This window comes from Rhinatrema bivittatum, chromosome 1, assembly GCF_901001135.1.
Source record: "Rhinatrema bivittatum chromosome 1, aRhiBiv1.1, whole genome shotgun sequence".
NCBI classification, from domain to species: domain Eukaryota; kingdom Metazoa; phylum Chordata; class Amphibia; order Gymnophiona; family Rhinatrematidae; genus Rhinatrema; species Rhinatrema bivittatum.
Genome location: NC_042615.1, coordinates 457,784,928 through 457,802,078, shown reverse-complemented (window position 1 = coordinate 457,802,078; position 17,151 = coordinate 457,784,928). Strand labels below are relative to the sequence as shown.

Sequence of the window (17,151 nt, the reverse complement as noted above, 5' to 3'; positions counted from 1 at the left end):
TTCCTAAAATTCAACATATACTTTGTGTAAGTAGAATAACAACAGGCTCTGTGGATTCAGGGACAGGCAGATGCAGTCAAGGTTTTTCCAACATTGCAAACTCTAGTGAGAAACACCATAAAAGTAAGGGCCCAGCATTAGTCATATACAGGAAATTAGTAAGGGGCCGAGGAATCTTTTAAGGGGACACAATAGACCAACCCCTTACATATTTATTTAAAATTATTTATTAATTGCCTAACTGATAAAAAAAAAAATATTTCTAGGAGATGTACAACATATTATAAAACAATATCTCAACCACTTTACAAAATTACATAATAGATTTCCAGCTTAAACATGTTTCCCATTAACCATGTTTTTAACATTTTTTGAAATTTCAAGAGCTATCTTTCTTCCCTTAAATTTAATAGGAAATCATTCCATAGCTTTGGAACACATAAAGAAAAGGATCTATTCCATAAACGCATATGTCGCAAGTTCTTAACTGCAGAAATTTGTAAGAGCTGTTTGTTTGATGAACAGAGATTTCTACTCGATTCATGCCATTGCAACTGATTTTCCAGCTATTTTGCCCCAATGCCTCGTAGACTCTTAAAGGCCATTGTCTAGATTTTAAATTTATATCTCTCAGTGACTGGAAGCCAATGGAGTTCCGGAGCAATGGACCTGCTGGAATCCTCCTTAGGCTGTGCTAAATTGCAGGAGGACCTTGCGAGACTGGAAGATTGGGCTTACAAATGACAGATGAAATTTAACGTGGACAAGTGCAAAGTGATGCATATAGAGAAAAATAACCCTTGCTATAGTTACACAATGTTAGGTTTGATCTTAGGAGTTACCACCCAGGAAATAGACATAGGTGTCATAGTGGATAATACATTAAAATCGTCTGCTCAGTGTGCTGTGGCGATAAAAAAAAGAAAGCAAACAGAATGTTAGGAATTATTAAGAAGGGAATGGCAAATAAAATGATGAATGTCATAATGCCTCTGTATCGCTCCATGGTGAGACTGCATATTGAGTACTGTGTGCAATTCTGGTTGCTGCATCTCAAAAAAGATATAGTTGCACTAGAGAAAATGCAGAGAAGGGTGACCAAAATAAGTGGCATGGAATGGCTGCCCTATGAGGTAAGGCTAAGTAAGTTAGGACTGTTCAGTTTGGAGAAGAGACTACTGAGGGGATCTCTATCATATGATAGAGATCTACAAAATCATGAAAGGCTTGAAAAAGTTAATATAAATTGGTTATTTACTCTCTCAAATAATAGAAGGACCAGGGGGCACTCCCATGAAGTTAGCAAGTAGCTCATTTAAAACAAATTGAAGAAAATTATTTTTCACTAAGCACATAGTTAAGCTCTGGAATTCAATGCCAGAGGATGTGGTTACAGCAGTTAGTGTAACTGGGTTTAAAAAAGGTTTGATAAGTTCCTAGAGGAAAAATCCATACACTGCTATTAATTAATAAGCAGTAGTAGCTTGAGATGTACTTAATGTTTGGATACTTGCCAGGTACTTGTGACTTGAATTGGCCACTGTTGGAAACAGAATACTGGGCTTGATGGACCTTTGGTCTGACCCAGTAAAGCAATTGTTATGTTCTTATGTAAAAAGCTCTCTAACTATTGTAAGACAGTCTTTCAAACCTATTTCTTCACATCTCTTCAACGGTAAATTATGTTGCACTAAATCAAAGGCATTGGACAGATCCAAACATACCAATAAAGCTTTTTCCCGTCTATCCAATACAGGAAAAATATCATCCAATAAAGATACTAACAACGATTCATTGCTACATTCCCATCTAAATCCTGATTGTGCTAGATCTAGACAGTTAATAGATTCCAGAAAATCAGAGATCTGTTTGATAGCTTCTCTCTCCATCACTTTAGCAGTAAATGGTAGGTTGGATATTGGTCTATAACTGGAACATAGTCTAGAATCTAAAACTTCTTTCTTCAAAAAAGGGGAAATCACTGTCGTTTTACATACCTCTGGTACTATTCATGTTTGAAATATTATTTGATACTCAATGCAGATAGCTGAGCATTGAAGAGTTCAGCCGCCAACTTGCTCCAGATTTTCTGAACTGGTTGATCCATTCCAGGCTTTATCCTAAGGCATGCAGGGAGTTGTATTCTAGCTTTTCTAAGAGACTGCATTATGGAAGTCAGAACTACTAGTCCCTGAATGCTATGGCTACATTCAAGGACAGGTTCTTCCTGTTTTCAACACCTGGAGCCAGTAAGTAATTCTGTTCAATAACCACACCATGTAGTGAGTTCTGTCTCTGACTTTGCATGCTGATACATAAGTGTTTCCAGGGTATATATCTGTACCACTGGAATGCTTTCCTTACAGTTTGTGGTGTTGGAGAGGTGCTATATTAAGAATCGTGGAGCTGTTCTGTTAGACAGAAAGGAAGGTTTAGTGAGTTTGAAGAGAAATACCCACATAGCATGTATATTGAAAGTTTGTACAAATTTCCATTATGCAGGGGAGCAGCCCAGCAGTGACTGATGATGTGGGAGCAAGTGGCATCTGAAGGGCAAGGCAGTGCTCACAAGTACTGCCTTGTAGCCAAGAGGGGAGGACACTGAGATGGAAAAGGGACCTGCAGAGGAACAGTGACAGACTGTGATGGAGGAGGAAGGAGGATACTTGGATGACTGCTATACTTTCCCTCATACCTGATCTTGGGCATTAAGCAGAGGAGAAGCTCGTCTCCTCGAGAAGAGGAGGTGAAGGCCATCATCAAAATAAATTTCCAATGGTGGAGGAGATTGCAGGACTCAGGAATGAGAGGCAGGGCCTTCGGGAAATTGTGAGGGAGGAGATGCAGGTCATGCAGCAGGAGCTATGGAGCATTTGTGATGTGATGTAGTCTCAGACTGCAGTGTGGAGGAAGATGCTGCAGAGAATGCCCCCTTCCCCCAGCAGTTGCAACCAGCTCCCTACTATGTGGTGCCCAACAGGATGTCCTGCTCTCCAGGTGATGTATTGTCCTCTCGCACTGAGGACAAGTCTCCCAGGGCCATCATAGTTGGTGATTTGATTATTAGAAATGTAGATAGTAGGGTGGCTGGTGGACGTGAGGACTGCCTGGTAACTTGCCTGCCTGGTGCGAAGGTGGCAGACCTCACGCCTCACCTAGATAGGATTATAGACAATGCTGGGGAGGAGTCGGCTGTCGTGGTACATGTGGGCACCAACGACATAGGAAAATGTGGGAGAGAGGTTCTGGAAGCCAAATTTAGGATTTTAGGTAGGAAGCTGAAATCTAGAACCTCCAGGGTGGCATTCTCTGAAATGCTTCCTGTTCCACTTGCAGGACCCCAGAGGCAGGCAGAGCTCCAGAGTTTCAATGCGTGGATGAGATGATGGTGCAGGGAAGAGGGATTCAGCTTTGTAAGGAACTAGGGAAACCTTTGGGGAAAGGGGAGACTTTTCCAAAAGGATGGGCTCCATCTTAACCAGAGTGGAACCAAGCTGCTGGCACTAACTTTCAAAAAGGAGATAGAGCAGCTTTTAAACTAGAACAAAGGGGAAAGCTGACTGTCACTCAGCAGTGCATGGTTCGGAGAAATGTATCCTTGAAGGATAGTAAAGGAGCAGGAGAGTTAGGGCATCCCAACAGTGAGGTTCTATTAAAAGCAAACATAGTCCATGTGCCTATATATAAAAAAATCACCGAAGCTAATGATTTCCGAATTATCCCTAACAACTGAAAAGCAAACAAAAAACACACTTTGAAATGTCTGTATGCCAATGCCAGAAGTCTAAAAAGTATGATGGGAGAGTTAGAGTGTATAGCAGCAGATGAGATTGACACAATTGGCATCACAGAGACTTGGTGGAAGGAGGATAACCAATGGGACAGTGCTATATCAGGGTACCAAATTATATCACAATGATAGGGAGGATCAACTTGGTGGGGGTGTGGCACTTTATGTCCGGGAGGGTATAGAGGCCAACAGGATAAAGATCATACAAGACACTAAATACTCAGTAGAATCTATATGGGTAGAAATCCCATGTGTGTTGGGTAAGAGTATAGTGATAGGAGTATACTACCGTCCACCTGGACAAAATGGTCAGAAAGATGATGAAATGCTAAGAGAAATCAGGGAAGCTAACCAATTTGGCAGTGCAATAATAATGAGAGATTTCAATTACCCCAATATTGACTGGGTAAATGTAACATCAGGGCTTGTAGAGACATAAAGTTCCTGGATGTAATAAATGACTGCTTCATGGAGCAATTGGTTCAGGAACCAACAAGAGAGGGAGCTATTTTAGATTTAATTCTTAGTGGAATGCAGGATTTGGTGAGAGAGGTAACGGTGGTGGGCCACTTGGCAACAGTGATCATAACATGATCAGATTTAAACTAATAACTGGAAGGGGGACAATAAGTAAATCTGCAGCTCTAACACTAAGGGGTAGATTTTCAAAGGGATACGCGCGTACCCCCCCGAAAACCTACCCCAAACCCCCCCTGCGCACGCCGAGCCTATTTGCATAGGCTCGGCGGCGCACGCAAGCCCCGGGACGTGCGTAAGTCCTGGGGCTTGCACGGAGGGGCGTGTCGGGGGGGGCGTGCTGGGAGTGTCGGGAGTGACGCGGCGTTCCGGGGGCCTGACAGCGGCCCCTGGACCAGCCCCCGGACCGGAACATGGAGCGCGGCAGCCGGCCCCGCGAGCGCAAAGTTACGCCTGCTTCGAGCAGGCGTAGCGTTCGTGATAGAGGTAGGGGGGAGGTTAAGATAGGGCCGGGGGGGTGGGGAAGGGAGGGGAAGGTGGGGGGAGGGTGAAGGAAAGTTCCCTCCGAGGCAGCTCCGATTTCGAAGCAGCCTCGGAGGGAACGGAGGCAGGCTGCGCGGCTCGGTGCGCTCAGGCTGCAGATTTTGGGCAGCCTTGCGCGCGCCGAGCCCGGATTTTAATGGATATGCGCGGCTACGCGCGTATCTATTGAAATCCCGCGTACTCTTGTTCGCGCCTGGTGCGCGAACAAAAGTACGCGTGTGCGCAGATTTATAAAATCTGCCCCTAAACTTTCAAAAGGGAAACTTTGATCAAATGAGGAAAATAGAAAAAAACTAAAAGGTGCAGCTGAAAAGGTTAAAAGTGTTCAACAGGCATGGACATTGTTTAAAAATACAATCCTAGAGGTGCAGTCCATATGTTGTATTCCACACATTAAGAAAGGTGGAAGGAAGGTAAAACGATTACAGTCATGGTTAAAAGGTGAGGTGAAAGAGGCTATTTTAGCCAAAAAAGATCCTTCAAAAATTGGAAGAAGGATCCATCTAAAGAAAATAGGGTAAAACATAAGCATTGTCAAGTTAAGTGTAAAACATTGATAAGACAGGCGAAGAGAGAATTTGAAATGAAGTTGGCCATAGAGGCAAAAACTCATATTAAAAACTTTTAAAAATATATCCGAAGCAAGAAAACTGTGAGGGAGTCGGTTGGACCATTAGATGACCGAGGGGTTAAAGGGGCTCTTAGGGAAGATAAGGACATTGCAGAAAGACTAAATGAATTCGTTGCTTCCGTGTTTACTAATGAGGATGTTGGGGAGATACCAGTTCCGGAGATGGTTTTCAGGGGTGATGAGTCAGACAAACTGAACGAAATCACTGTGAACCTGGAAGACGTAGTAGGCCAGATTGACAAACTAAAGAGTAGCAAATCACCTGGACCTGATGGTATACATCTTAGGGTACTGAAGGAACTGAAAAATGAAATTTCTGATCTATTAATTAAAATTTGTAATCTATCATTAAAATCATCCATTGTACCTGAAGACTGGAGGGTGGCCAATGTAACCCCAATATTTAAAAAAGGCTCCAGGGGTGATCCTTGTAACTATAGACCAGTGAGCCTGACTTCAGTACCGGTAAAAAAAAAAAAAGTGGAAACTATTCTCAAGATCAAAATCGTAGAGCATATAGAAAGACATGGTTTAATGGAACACAGTCAACATGGATTTACCCAAGGGAAGTCTTGCCTAACAAATCTGCTTCATTTTTTTGAAGGGGTTAATAAACATGTGGATAAAGGTGAACCGGTAGATGTAGTGTATTTGGATTTTATTTTATTTATTTATTTATTTATTTATTTATTTATTTATTTTTATATACCGGTGTTCGATTTTACATATCACATTGGTTTACATTCCAACAAAAAATGCAGGAAATCAAGCTTTTCCTTTGTCAATACATTGAACAATAATAAACATGGACATTGTTAACAAGGGAATGGTTAACACTAAGGGTTGCACGAAGGGGTGAACAAAGGGGAGTGCCCCTTTGTCGCGCGGCGCCTGCTGGCTTGGAGCCTTTTAACGGTCCGGCTCGAATTGCTATGATGTCGGGGGAGGGGGCGGGTCTCACAATTTTGCCTTTCCCCACAGTATTCTCTTCTCAGTTTCAAAGGCAGTTTTTTCAATTTTTTTTTTCTTTTCTACCTTGGATGTTAGATGTTACAAGGTGTTCAGCACTGGTGGTTAGCCCTCCCCTTCATGAGCGCCTGCTGGCTTGGCGCCTTTCAACGGTCCGGCTCCGATTGCTATGACATCAGAAGGTGTTTGACAAAGTCCTTCATGAGAGGCTTCTAAGAAAACTAAATAGTCATGGGATTGGAGGCGATGTCCTTTCATGGAATACAAACTGGTTAAAAGACAGGAAACAGAGAGTAGGATTAAATGGTCAATTTTCTCAGTGGAAAAGGGTAAACAGTGGAGTGCCTCAGGGATCTGTACTTGGATTGGTGCTTTTCAATATATACCGTATATAAATGATTTGGAAAGGAATACGACGAGTGAGGTTATCAAATTTGCAGATGATACAAAATTATTCAGAGTAGTTAAATCACAAGCGGATTGTGATAAATTACAAGAGGACCTTACAAAACTGGAAGGTTGGGCATCCAAATAGCAGATGAAATTTAATGTGGACAAGTGCAAGGTGTTGCATATAGGGAAAAATAACCCTTGCTGTATTTACACGATGTTAGGTTCCATATTAGGAGCTACCACCCAGGAAAAAGATCTAGGCATCATAATGGATAATACTTCAAAATCGTCAGCTCAGTGTGCTGCAGCAGTCAAAAAGCAAACAGAATGTTAGGAATTATTAGGAAGGGAATGGTTAATAAAACGGAAAATGTCATCATGCCTCTATATCGCTCCATGGTGAGACCGCACATTGAATACTGTGTACAATTCTGGTCACCGCATCTCAAAAAAATAGTTGCAATGGAGAAGGTACAGAGAAGGGCAACCAAAATGATAAAGGGGATGGAACATCTCCCCTATCAAGAAAGGCTGAAGAGGTTAGGGCTGTTTAGCTTGGAGAAGAGACGGCTGAGGGGGGATATGATAGAGGTCTTTAAGATCATGAGAGGTCTTGAACGAGTAGATGTGACTCGGTTATTTACACTTTTGAATAATAGAAGGACTAGGGGGCATTCCATGAAGTTAGCAAGTAGCACATTTAAGACTAATCGGAGAAAATTCTTTTTCACTCAACGCACAATAAAGCTCTGGAATTTGTTGCCAGAGGATGTGGTTAGCACAGTTAGTGTAGCTGGGTTCAAAAAAGGTTTGGATAAGTTCTTGGAGGAGAAGTCCATTAACGGCTATTAATCAAGTTTACTTAGGGAATAGCCACTGCTATTAATTGCATCAGTAGCATGGGATCTTCTTAGTGTTTGGGTAATTGCCAGGTTCTTGTGGCCTAGTTTGGCCTGTGTTGGAAACAGAATGCTGGGCTTGATGGACCCTTGATCTGACCCAGCATGGCAATTTCTTATGTCCTTATGTCGCCATTATCAGCCTTTAAAGCACCATCAGACTGGATGGCCACTCCCCAGATCTGAGCTCAGCCTATTCCTCTACCAGCACTCATCATTATACCACCTTCTTTTAGGCCATCTCCTCCTCTACTCCTGCGGCATTCCCACCACCATTACCACAGAGAGGTGCTGTCACCTCTCCGATGGAACAGTTGCTGAGGAGGAAAGTCCCACTACAGTTGCCGGCCTGTCTTCTCAGCTGATTCTGAGCCCTGCAGGCCCCTCCAGCAACTCTGATGTGCCACAATTACCTGCTCCTGTGCCCTCCGAGAACAGCATTGGCTGCGACAGGACATTATTTATTTATTTTATGTAACTCTTTTCTATACCGACATTCATGATACAAATCATATCATATCGGTTCACAAGGAACAGGGGGGTTGTAACAATAATATTGAAGAAGAAGAAAAGTTACAATAAAACAAGGTTATGTGAACTTGGAAACAGAAATGTGCCGGAGACAGAGGAATACATTTGTAAACTTAACAAGGCTATGCTGGAAGTGCATTGGGTTGGAAATATATATATAGAACTTATATACAATCATGAAACTGGCTAACAATGCGGGGCTGTGACAGTACTGGGGGGAGGATTAGCAAGGGGTGGGGAGACTTTCATTACTGCAGAGAAGTAACAGAACTGGAAGGTGCAAAGCACCAGTACGTATCCCTCTCTGAATAAAAGGATGGCCAAGGAAGCACTAAATAGATTTATTAAATTAGTTATCATATTGAGCACACCATGTAAATAAGTGCACGTTTACCTTCAAAAATGTATTTGTATAAGACAGGGGTCGGGAACTTTTTTGGCTGAGAGAGCCATGAACACCACATATTTTAAAATGTAATTCCGTGAGAGCCATACTAACTACAACCCCCCACCCTCCTGACTCCCCCAAGACCTGCCAAATTAATTTACTACAACCCCCTACTCTCCTGACACCCCCAAGACCTGCCAAATTAATTTACTACAATCCCCCCCCCCAAGACCTGCCAAAAGTCCCTGGTGATCCAGCGGGGGTCCAGGGCTCACAGACAAATCTTTAATAAAAAAGTAAAAATCTAACAAAAACCTCCGCCCTCCTGACACCCCCCAAGACCTCCAAAATTAATTTACTACAACCCCCAACCCTCCTGACGCCCCCCAAGACCTCCAAAATTAATTTACTACAACCCCCACCCTCCTGACCCCCCCCCCCCAAGACCTGCCAAAAGTCCCTGGTGGTCCAGCAGGGGTCCAGGAGCGATCTCCTGGACTTGGGCTGTCGGCTGCCAGTAGTCAAAATGGCGCCGATGGCCCTTTGCCCTCACTATGTCACTGGGGTCGACCAATGGCGGCGGTAGCCCCTGTGACATAGTAAGGGCAAAGGGCCGTCGACGCCATTTTGATTACTGGCAGCCAATGTCCCTTTGCCCTTACTATGTCACAGGGGCTACCACCGCCATTGGTCGACCCCAGTGACATAGTGAGGGCAAAGGGCCATCGGCGCCATTTTGACTACTGGCAGCCGACAGCCCAAGTCCAGGCGATCGCTCCCGGACCGCTCCTGGACCCCCGCTGGACCACCAGGGACTTTTGGCAGGTCTTGGGGGGGTCAGGAGGGTGGGGGTTATAGTAAATTAATTTTGGAGGTCTTGGGGGGCATCAGGAGGCTGGGGGATTTTGTTAGATTTTTACTTTTTTATTAAAGATTTGTCTGCGAGCCAGATGCAGCCATCAAAAGCCATTTCTGGCTCCCGAGCCATAGGTTCCTGACCCCTGGTATAAGAGTTTCCTCTAATCTATTGTTGACTCTGGCGATAGATGCTGCAATTCCTCCTGACTTAGTTCTTCTCCTTCCTCCAACTCCTCCTTCCTCCAACTCCTCCAGCTTTTCAACTAGATGATCTTCTAATTCCTTTGGAGGAGGCAGGCCTCTGGTTCTGGTCATGTTTACAAAGTATGCAGTAGGCTAGAAAGAACTCTGTCATTAGGTGTGTTGTAGAGAAAGCATCCCCCCAGAACTGTCCAGGCAGCAGAAACTTGTTTTGAGTAGGCTGTAGGTTCTTTCAATGACTGCCCTGATTTGCTGGTGGGCCCTGTAGGGAACATCTCCAGCATCTATCGGTTAGTCTGCGGGATCAAGAACCAGGTTTTGAGGGATATCCTCTATCACCTGAAGGGAAGAAGAGCAGTTAGATATGCCTTTGGGTTGGGCACCGGTGTAGTTCACAGCGCAGGGTTAGAGCAGTCCTCCTGGGCCAAATGTGTCAGTCCATGTAGATATGAGGGAGACAATAAGAAGAGGTTAGTTAGTGTGTGATGGTAGTTCCAAATGCTTTACTACCTATAAGCCAGCCCCTGGAGATGTGGTCTTTAAGGGAGAGATCATGAATTCCTGACTGCGAAAGGATGTAAGCCTCATGAGTAGATCCAGGAATCCAAGGCATGATGTCCAAGATGATGCCTTTGGCATTGCAGACTACCTGCATATCGAGAGAGTGGAAGTCCTTGTAGTTACAGTAAATGGCCTTATGTCTCCCTGGTGCCCTTATGGGGATGTGAGTGCAATTGATAGCCCCCAGGTAAAAGTGGAAGCATGATATTTGGTAGAAATTGATGCATGATTCGTTGTACTCCAACGGAATGATATATGTGTTTTCTGGAGCAACACTGCCAGGAACTGCTTGATACACATGAATATGGCAGACTGTCTTATTCCAGCTGTAACTCCTACAGGTTCTGGAAGGCACCAGTGGCCAACAGTGCCTGGGTGGTAGTCACATTGATAAGTACTGGCAAGGCATGGCCCCTTAGAGTGGTAGGCTGCAGGTCCTGCGCATGGTTTCCTTGTTGCACCTGCGCATGACTTGCTGCTCTGAGAGATTCAAAAACTGTGCCGTATTCCTGTATTAAAAGTTACCTCCCCTTCCTCCTCCCTCCTCAGCTGATGTAACACAAGTATACATAAGGCCATTAGAATGATATTGAAAAGGAAATCACCACGGACTCCCACCCACCAGTATGTCCCAGTAAGACCCCTGCATGTCCCAGTTACCCCCTCAATCTGTTTGTTATCCATGGGTATGACCATCCATGGTCATACCCAGTATGACCATGGATGCCACTTTACACTAAGAGATTGCCAGTGTAAACCTGATATGTTTGCATTATCAATTTTAATTGCAAGTTTCCAAAAAATAAATTAAAAAAAATAATATGATATAAGGTGAAGCTATATGATTATACCATGTGCCTGACACTAAAAAACACATATGGTGCATTCAGATGTATGGTACGCTCTCCTTTTAACTTATTATTATATCTGAGCAAGTGGTTTGTTATGAGTTGTGATCCAACCTGGTGATTCTTTGCATTACCAATAATTCCACAGCATGCTTTTTTGTCATGCAAACAGAGAAAATACACTGCTCTATTATGTTACAATACATAATGACATGGTATAGAATATTTAGATGTGAAGGATCCCTGGATGATCTTTCAGTTTGTCTGTCTCATGGAGATGTCTTGGTTAGCATTTTTTGTATGTTGTCTCAGCAACTCTTCTGTGTGTGTGTGTGTGTGTGCGTGACACTTTTATATCCTTTTGCTAGAAAAGTGTTGCTATGCTATCATGGGATTTTGGAATGTCACTCAACTGGGATTGCTTCTACTTTAAACTTTTTTTTTTTTTTTTTAATATTTATTTAGGTGATACAACATTGTACATTCAGTAGGTTCTAAATATACAGACCACTGTACCTTACAAAAGAGTTGTGGTGCTTGACATGACAACCAAATAAACAAGTAAACTATATTGTATCTTTTAAACATAAGCCAAATAACATTACCTTAGTAACCACATAAAACAAGCACAAAGACAACCATTCATTCTCCCTTTCACACGCATATTTTGAACCTTGTACGATAAACTAAGTCAGCTGTAATACAGAGTATTGTAATTTCTTCAATCTATCCCGCATCTTAGATGGTAAAAGAAAAGAAAATATCTTCTAGGCCTGAACATAATCTTTTGCTTATTCTCAACTTCTACTGATTTTTCATTTTGGCTCATCCTTCCATTCTGTTATTTTGAGTTGCTAGTGGACACAGATCAAGCTGGATTGTAGTCCTCTCAGGTCACATGACTGTGGACAGACACTAGCTTTGTCTTGCTTTTTGTGGGTTTGCAATTTTTCATTTCCCCTAGAAGTCAGCTCTGTTTTGTCAACCATAGAGATTGGTCACAAAGTTACTAGCTCGTTGTTGATACACTGATATTGTAAAAATATTTGGTATCCCATGATTTTAAAGTTCACTTGCTGAGGAAAGAGCGTCATGGTATTATACTGCCATTTCTATTAATAGCTGCCTAGTGTCCCCTAGATAGGAGTATTTAAAAGAGGTTCAGTGTTCTGCTTGTAATTTTTCTTCATACTTATTTATGGTCATTGCCTATTAAATAAATTGAAATACATGAAGTATATTAGGCAATTTGCATTTTTCAGGGTAGATTGGAAGTTATGCACGTAAGTAGTAGTTTATAAAAACCTGAAATATGTGTGTACTAGTAGTGTCGTGCTTAAATGCGAAAAGGAAAAACAGGTGATTTAGGGGCGCTCTGATCCGGGTTTGGAAGTTTGTGAACCAGCAATGTTTATATTATGTGTGTGTGATTGGGTAGGGGTGGGGGTGGGGGGAACATTAGGCTCCAAAGGACAAATACAAAATAAAAATGAATGTTTATTTACAATGACCCTTAGTAATCAGTTTCTCCTAGAACAAACAGGATGGTAGTCCTCACATGTGGGTGACATCCATGTGATGGGGCCTGGCACAATAAGCATGCTCAGCATGCCACTATCCACGCGTCCATGCAGGGTCTCTCTTCAGTCCTTTCTTCTCCACGGAGCTAATGTCTCGCGGAGGTGGAGCTTGTGCTCTTTTCTCGGGAAACTCTTTAAAAAAGTGAATTTCTTTTTCGTTTTTTCTTCCTGCGTGGGTCTTTCTTCGGTTTTCTGCTCCTTTCTCGGTCAGTGGTATTTTTTATGCTTCTCCTGTATCCGCCCACCGGTCGCTGTGCCTTTTGTGGTCCCCAGTGAGCCTCATGGCGGCCACAGGCTTCTGTCGGTGTCCCCAGTGCCCCTGGACTATGTCCCTGACATATCCACATGATGTGTGCATCATCTGCCTGGGGGCATCGCATGATGTTCGGGATGCGAATTGTGCGCTCAAATAACCCCAAAAGGATGTTGGGCCAGGTTGGATAAGATGGAGAAGGTTTTGGCTTGGGAAATCCGAGCCCTCCACTTCGGCATTGATGTCATCGATACATAAGGACCAAGGGGAACCGTTCGTCTTCTATCCCTTGGTGATCACTCCTCCCCCTGAGGCTTGCAGGGGTAACAGGCTCTGGCGATCGCCCAGTCTCAGTCTCCTCCAAGTCACGGACTTCAGGATCGTCTTCTTCATCCTTGGTGCTGGGGAAGGACTGGGCCAAGCACCATGGGAGATCTCGGAAGCACCATCACCGGTCCCCGTCTGCACGCGGGGCCGGACTTGGGCTGGTTCCGGCGCTTGTCGCCTTGCCCCTGAAGTGGCCATGGCAAGAGGAGGCGCCATCCTCCCTTGATGCCGGTGGCTCGAGGCCATCCACACCGGTTCTGGTGCCGGATGTCAATCCTCTTCGGGACTCTGAGGAGAGGAGTTGGCATCTAGCCTGCCCTCTCATCGGAGGCTTTTGAGGCGGAGTTGGAACATCGGGTGCGCCTGGCAGTGGAACGAGCTTTGCGCGACAGGGAGCCGGTGCTTCCGCCATCTGGTTTCTCAGTGGGCCGTCGGACACCGAAATGCAAGGCGTCCAAACTTGTCCTCGAGGGGGATTCATCCGAGGATGAGGGCCCGTCAATGCTCTTTGCTCCACGGGGGCCCTCATGCCCCCCATCTGGCGCTGCCGGGACCTGGTCCTTCGAGTCTCTCAATGCCTCTGGGTTCCTCGGGGCCCCCACCTATAGATATGCCCAGTGCTCCCCGGCCCCCATCTCCAAGTGGCCGAGATGCGCCTGGGGACCTGTAGGACCTCTGGGGGGGGGGGGGGGGGGGAGGACGCCTCTGATGCTTCATTGGTGAATTCCGATGATCTTCAGTCAGATCCTTCCTCCTCGGAGGAACACTGCCATTCTCCACCAGAGGACTTAACCTTTGTGGGGTTCATCAGGGGTATGAGTAAAGCTATTCGTGTTGTGCCCGTCGGTCGCAGACGGCTGCGACCTTTGTTGCTCACCTCTCTTCTCCCTGCAACAGCGATTCTCAAGGCCATGATGCCCTCAGCCTGAATATGCTGCCTTCCTTGGCGTCCCCGGGATGGCGTGTGCTATCCCGGCCGCCATTTTGAATTGGGGATTACTTAGGGTGCGCGCGCGCCAGGACATCTCTTATTTGCGTCATGAACACATAATTTGTAATGTCATATATAGTGTCTCCTGTATGTACTAGTTAAAGATAATATATATTATTGTATATAATACTTTTTGTTATTATTGTATATAATACTGTTTGGAGTGTATAATTTATATAAGGTTACCCACAGTGTATAAGGTTATACAAAGTCCCTTATTGAGTGTATAATTTGCAGTGCTACTTATTATGTTTTTTCATTTCATTTTCATTTATTAAAATTTATTAATCGCCTACCACAGGGAGGCCTAGGCGATTTACAGCATTAACATACATAATAAAAACATAAAAAATAACAAATACAATAACACGTGAATTACATATGTTTCACAGAAACAGAAATAGTCAATGTCATGTAAATAAAATGAATAATCGATCACCCAAAGTATGTAACAGAATCCTCACATCTGTAGGAATATTTATTCTGCAGGCAGCATATGTTGTTGTAGAATATGTTGTTGTAGAATATGTTGTATGCACGCTGGAGAAGATGCTCTTTCAATAACTGTCTGAATTTTTTTTGCATCATCCAAAGACCTGAGCTCAAATGGAATGAGATTCCATTGTGTTGGCGCAGCAATGGAAAAAGAGGTCTCACAAGTACTATATAAGTGAGCTTGTTGAACAGAAGGAACTTCTAGCAGATTCATTTGAGAAGAACATAAGCATCTTCCTGGTTTATGAATGCGTAAAAGGGCATTCTTTTGTTTTCCATCAGGTACTGTTCCTTTTCTCCTCTTCCTGATTTTCCCTCTCTTCTCTCACCCCTTCTCTCTTCCTATCTGCTCCCTCTCCCCCCACCCTGGTTTTTTGTAATTTCTCCTTCAGTTATATTGTAAACCGGCATGATGTACCCATGAATGTCAATATATAAAAGCTAATAAATAAATAAAATAAAATAAATGGTGGGAACCTCGGGGGTGTCCCTTCCGCATGACGTCACCTGCCAGAAGTATTTAACCCATCCAGCCTATGCTTCCTATGAGTTAGCAAGGACTTCCTTCCTGCTTAATTCCACTACTCTTGGAGATGCTTCGCTTTGTTACGCTGAACCCATGCCTGGACTTCTGACCTTAGAACGCTCTAGATACCTGCTCCTCGGGGGCCTTGTCACGTTCTGGCTATTCGCTCCTCGGAGGGCCTTTTTGCCTGAAGCATCCACCCTATTCAGCTTTGTGAGTACGTCTCTTGCTACTACCATCTTGCTTTTGGAACCGTTGGTGTACCCCGTGCCTCAGGTCACTACCGTGCTCATCCCAGCTAATCATTGTCTACATTTCAGAGTGAGTACCATCATCTACCTTGCTTTGCTGATCTCCTGTTCCTCTCTGTTCTACTACTGTGCTGATTTTCGGCGTACCCTGCGCTGCGGGCCACTACCGGATCTACCCTGCGAGGTGTGACACCTGGAGAGGAGTTCCCTGGCATACCCCGCTCTGCAGGCCACTAACGGGGATAACATCTGTGAGCTACCATTCTACTCTGGACTGTGTCTTCCTTCCACTCGGTGGGTATTCCCCCACATTCCAGTCTAATAAAGCCTTGTTACTCCTTGTGTCTGTCTCAGCTGAGGCCACGCCTATTGTAGTGAGTCCCCACAGGGCTCCTCCCTGTGGGTGGAATCAACTCTCACCTCGATCCAGGGTCCACAACCACACCAGATTATAACATTCGCTTTCAACTTATGACAGGAAAATGCCCACCATTAAATGCTGGAGATCCTCCAGTTCATGGATGCCCCGAAGGAGGTTGTAGTGGTGCCTGTTCACGAGATTTTCAGAGAGCTGCTTCTTCGGCTCTGGGAGCACCCCCTTTCTGTGGCCTGGGTGAACTGGAAGGCTGATGGGGTGTACCTTGTACAGCAAACCGTGGGGTTTGAGAAGCACCAACTCCCCCACCAATCGGTGTTAGTTGAATCTGCGCTAAAGAAGGCAAAGAGGTCAAAAACCCATCCCTCAGCCCCTTCTGGCATGGACAACAGAGCATGATATGTTATGGGGAGGAGAATGTTTCAAGGCTCCATTTTGGTGGCCTGTATCGCTTCCTACCTTTTGTATATGACCTAATATACCCGTAATCTCTGAAAACAAGTTCAGGAGGTTGCGGATGGTCTGGCGCAGCAACCTCAGGAGGCCCTTACGGCGCTTGTCCAGCAGGGCCTGGAGTGTGGGAAGCACGAAATACGTGCTACCTATGACGTTTTTGAGACGGTGGGCCAGGTGGCAGCTTCATACCTCGGAATTCTGTCCAGAGATCCAGGTTTATCCCCAGTGCCTTGCACTGGGGATAAACCTGTTTGGTGACAACGTCAAGGAGGCGGTCGCACAGCTGAAGGCCCACCATGAGACCCTCCACAGTTGTTGGCCGATGCCTCGGCTTCACCGGTGTTTTCTAAGAGGTCTTTCCGGCCAGGGGAGCTGAGGCTATTCTACAGGCAGTGGCAGTACTATCCTCCTGCCCCTTGCTCTTGGTCACAAAAGGCCAGCGCCAGAGGCAGATCTCGGCAGCCGCTGGGGCCCTAGGCCTCAGCTCCGCTGTGGGGTTTTGACTGGATGCAAGGGAGTATAAGCCAGTTGCCGCTTCAGGTACCGGAGTGTCCACCAGTCGGGGCAGACTCCGTTTCTTTGCGGATCAATAGCTAGCCATGAGGTCGGATCAGTGGGTCTTGTCCATCATCTAACACGGCTACAGGTTGAATCTTGTGGCTGTTCCACCAGATTCTCCCCTGTGCCTGCAGTGGAGGTCCCTTCTCGCACCCAGAAATGCTCCAAGGGGAGTTCTCAGCCAGAGCAATAGAATCTGTTCCTCGGGAGCAGCAGGGACGGGGGTTTTACTCCTGTTATTTTCTAATT

At 44.9% G+C, this 17,151-nt stretch overlaps 1 protein-coding gene across 5 annotated transcripts in view; it reads left to right on the top strand.

Annotated features, from left to right (window-relative positions):
* Positions 1–17,151, top strand: part of MPDZ (multiple PDZ domain crumbs cell polarity complex component) — a 662,189-nt gene that overhangs the window by 116,019 nt on the left and 529,019 nt on the right. The window lies entirely within an intron of this gene.